The sequence below is a fragment of the Oryza sativa genome, chromosome 10 (assembly GCF_034140825.1).
Source record: "Oryza sativa Japonica Group chromosome 10, ASM3414082v1".
Classification (NCBI taxonomy): Eukaryota; Viridiplantae; Streptophyta; class Magnoliopsida; order Poales; family Poaceae; genus Oryza; species Oryza sativa.
The window spans coordinates 8850034-8854495 of NC_089044.1; the positions used below are offsets into that span (position 1 = coordinate 8850034).

Genomic DNA, 4462 nt, shown 5'->3' on the forward strand with positions numbered 1-4462 from the left:
TGCTTTCCTTCCGAGAGTCCCCTTTCCTCGTAGTCTCTCTTCATGGCGTGATTCAGGTACCCCGATTGTGCGAAGGTCTTCAATAAATTCTATGCAGAATTCAATGACCTCCTCCGTTCCATACCCCTTGGCGATGCTTGCCTCTGGACGAGCACGGTTACGAACATACTTCTTCAGAATACCCATGTACCTCTCGAAAGGAAACATGTTGTGTAGGTACACAGGCCCGAGAATACCGATCTCTTTGACAAGGTGACAAAGCAGATGCGTCAATATATTGAAAAATGAAGGTGGAAATATCAACTCAAAAGTGACAAGACATTGCACCACATCATTCTGAAGGGCTTCTAATCTATCCGGATCGATGACCTTCTGCGAAATTGCGTTCATGAAAGCACATAGCTTTGTTATTGTTGCCTGGACATTATTTGGAAGGATACCCCTGTCATATCCTGATTTTCGTCTTAGGATTTATAAATTATTTAATAAATTATTATTAGAATTTATATTAAATGTTCATTAATTTACAAGTGAAGTTAAATGTGGGAAATAAAATTTCTTAAATATAAAGCATGGATGGATTTAATTTTTATTAAATTCTCCATGGTTAATTATACTCTCTGGAATATTCTCGGATTTTTCGGAGCTCAATTCCTAATTTTAATCATACAAAGAACATTTCAGTAATTACCCACATATTAAATTAATCATGAAATGGTCTGCTTTGTGTCCCTCTTCCAATCGGGCCAAGAAGTAGAAGCCCAGCCAGAAGTCTACTTTTCCTCCCTGTCGCTACAGTGGCATCTTCAACCTCTGGCTGCCGAACTGAGACCGAGTTGGCTTGGTTTTCCCCCTCCAAATCCGACCTTTTCTCTTGTGTTTTCCTAAAATTAGTTGAGGGGAAATCATCTCCTCCTTATGCTCTTCCTTTCCCCTAAGGTTTCGGAGATTAATTTTGCCCGGATAAACCGAATCGAATTCGTTTTCGAGTTTATCTCTCCAAACTAACCCTCGGATTTTCCGGCTTCGATTCCTCTCATTTGGAGTCCGATCTCTCTAGTCCAAGCCTATATAAAGCATCCCCTTGACGTCCTCTTCCGTTTGCCCCAAGTCCCAAGCCGAGCCGTCGCCCGTAGAGCCTCCGCCGCCTTGCTCAAGCCGCCGCCGTCGCCGGCGATCCTCCGGTCGCGTCGCGCCGCCGTTAGCGCCGTCGCCGTTGCCGTCCGTCGTCGCCGTCGGGTGCGCACGGAGGAGAGGAACCCCGTCCGCCCCTTCGCAGCCGCCGAAGACCGCCGGAGCGCCGCCGTCGACGATGAGCCGAGCCGCCTTGGGACCTCGTCGCCGGCCGTCGTTCGTCGTCGTCCGTTGTTGTTCTTTGCACCGGTGAGTTCGCGTCGTCGTCCTCTTCGCGTTGGTGTCCTCGGATAGCTCGGCCGAGCTCTCTATCGCCGGCGGAGTTGTGGTCCAGTGCCATGGCTGCGATGACGTCATCGTGACGTCATAAATCCCATTTCTTACTTTTCTTTTATAGATGAAAATCGATTAAACTTCGGAAATTCATAACTAAATCATCGTAACACGGATTCGAGTGGTTCAAGTTGCTAAATTCATCTAAAATCGAGATCTACATGTTAAAAATATCCGCATGTACTGTTTATATTTGTTTTTGTATTGTTTTGTTGATTTTGTTCATTTGCTTTAGTTTCCGACGTTCCGGAGGAGAGCGTTTTCGTTGAGGAAGGCTCGGAAGAGTTTGAGGAAGCTCAAGGCAAGTCACACAGATCCCAAACAACCCTTTGAGTATGTTGAACCCGTTTAAAGCTAATGTTTTATTTCAACTTATGCATTATTTTCGAATGTCATCGGGTGGTGAGCCTTTCCCAATTAATTAATGGCCGAATATGACTTTATTTTCCTATGGGTTATAATTTGATTAGCTAGAACCTTATATATTGGTTTGGTTCAGCTAAATGCTATATATATATAATTGCTTAGCCATGCTTAGAAACATTAGCTCATTAATGGGATGAATAATATATACTACAATATTATTTATGATTATATTTAATGGTAGTTCACGATGGTTAATCATGTTATGATAATTAATTGACAATTAAAACTTGATAATGGTGGGTTGTGAGCACATGGTTTTGAAGGTCGTGCTCATGACAATTAAGGACCGGTTCGCGAGCTACTGTTGTGAGACATTAACCATGCCAACCACAAGCCAGCGTGGGCAACGGCTTTACCTTTTGTATAACATGGTTCATTACGGGGCACCAGACTGTGAAGCGGCGAGAAGTCCGTGGGGGCCGCTGGGGAGTCCATTGCCTCTGGTTTTGAGGGGGAGATTATGATCCAGGAATGGTGCACTGTGGTGAGTTGTGTTGTGCGAGGGGTGTTGTCACAGTTCCTTTCCGAGGTACCATGGTGGTATTGAGGCGCATGGTGACATGTTGTGGAGCTATGTCTTGTGGGTACAGTGGTACACCTCTGGCCAGAGTAAAACTATTCGAATAGCCGAGCCCGCGGTTATGGGCGGGTTGAGCAATGTTTTTCGTGATTAGTCTCACACCTCTCACAATAATTATTGATGCTATAATTGGTAATAATTTGTTTAGCTCCTGGTTTGGAGTTAGATCTGTACAGCCAGGTATGGTTGTTCAGGATGGTTGGGCCTGAGCAGCATGGGTGTGCTGTTCAGTGTTGATTAAAACTTCTGATTAATTACTCTACTGTTTTACTTCTCTTAAATGTTTGCTAAATGCTGCTTTTGCAAATGAGCCTATATTATACCATCCTTTGGTATCCTTGTGCACTTGCATATTTACTGTGTGGCTTATTGAGTATGTCATATGCTCATTCTTGCAATAATCATCAAACCTCAGTTGAAGATAAAGGATCCAAAAGGAAAAGACGTTTGGCTTATACCCCAGTTGAGCTGCCTGTGGGAGTGGAGCTGAAGCCATCGCTAGACCGTTAATCCGCTGCTGTTTTTTTTCTTTTCTTTTGTAAGTATGCAACGTTATTATTACGATGGATTTATATATTAAATTGTCAGTTTGTGTACCTCGGCTGATTCCTGGACGAGGATTTTATGCACAAATTAGTTCGGAAATTACTAGTGAATTTCCGGGCATGACAACCCCTTATTACAACTGGTAGCAGTTGTGTCATCAACACGTGACAGTCATGAGACTTTAGGCTTGTGAACTTCTTCTCCTTCGTGCTTATTATTCGCTTTATATTCGTGGAGTATCCAGACGGTACCTTTATGCTCTCCAAGCATTCAAACATACTTCCCTTCTCTGCCTTGATAAGAGTGTAGCTGGCTGGACTCAAGAAACGGCTTCCTTTCTCCTTTGGTTCTGGGTGAAGGTCGCCGCGTTGTTCTATATGCTTCAGATCATTACGTGCTTCCAGTGTATCTTTCGACTTTCCATATACATCTAGGAAGCCAAGAAGGTTTACGCAAAGGTTCTTAGTGAGGTGCATCACGTCGATTGCATGGCGGATATCCAAGAATTCCCAATAGGGTAACTCCCAAAATATAGAGTTCTTTTTCCACATCGCCGCGTGACCATCTTCGCTCTCTATAGGCTGGCTTCCAGGCCCCTTTCCAAGCACTACTTTGAGATCATTAACCATAGCAAACATTGTTTTCTCGTTGCGATGTTTAGGCTTCATACGATGGTCCACCTTATGTTCAAAGTGCTTGCCTTTCTTCTGTACCGGGTGGTTTACAGCAAGGAATCGACGATGACCCATGTACACAACCTTCCAACAGTGCTTAAGATACGTACTTTCTGTTTCATCCATACAGTGAGTGCAAGCCTTGTACCCCTTGTTGGACTGTCCAGAAAGGTTGCTAAGTGCAGGCCAATCGTTGATGGTTACAAACACCAGCGCTAGTAGATTAAACTCCTCCTGTTTGTCCTCGTCCCACACAGGGACACCTTCCTTTTTCCACAACAGTTTAAGATCTTCGACCAGTGGTCTTAGGTACACATCGATGTCGTTATCAGGTTGCTTGGGGCCTTGAAGAATAATCGGCATCATTATGTACTTCCTCTTCATGCATAGCCAAGGAGGGAGGTTGTAGATACACATCGTAACGGGCCAAGTGCTATGGCCGCTGCTCATCTCTCCAAAAGGATTCATGCCATCCGTACTTAAACCAAACCGTATGTTTCGTGCGTCCTTTCCAAAGTCTTTAAATTTTCTGTCGATGTTTCACCACTGCGAACCATCGGCGGGGTGTCTCAGCATCCCGTCCTGTTGACGTTCTTCAGCGTGCCATCGCATCATTCTAGCATTCCCCTTGTTCCTGAACAAACGCCTTAGCTGTGGTATTATAGCGAAATACAACATCACCTTAGCAGAAATTCTCTTCTTTGTTGGCTGCCCGTCAACTTCACCTGAATCCTCTCGTCTAATCTTGTATCGTAGTGCTTTGCAAACA

The 4462-nt window shown here is 44.3% G+C and overlaps 1 long non-coding RNA gene across 1 annotated transcript; it reads left to right on the plus strand.

Moving 5' to 3' along the window:
• Positions 1-813: 813 nt before the first annotated feature.
• Positions 814-3213, plus strand: LOC136353474 (uncharacterized). Its single transcript, XR_010736835.1, has 3 exons — positions 814-1383; positions 1703-1768; positions 2889-3213. It is a non-coding gene; the product is annotated as an uncharacterized lncRNA (long non-coding RNA).
• Positions 3214-4462: the final 1249 nt, after the last annotated feature.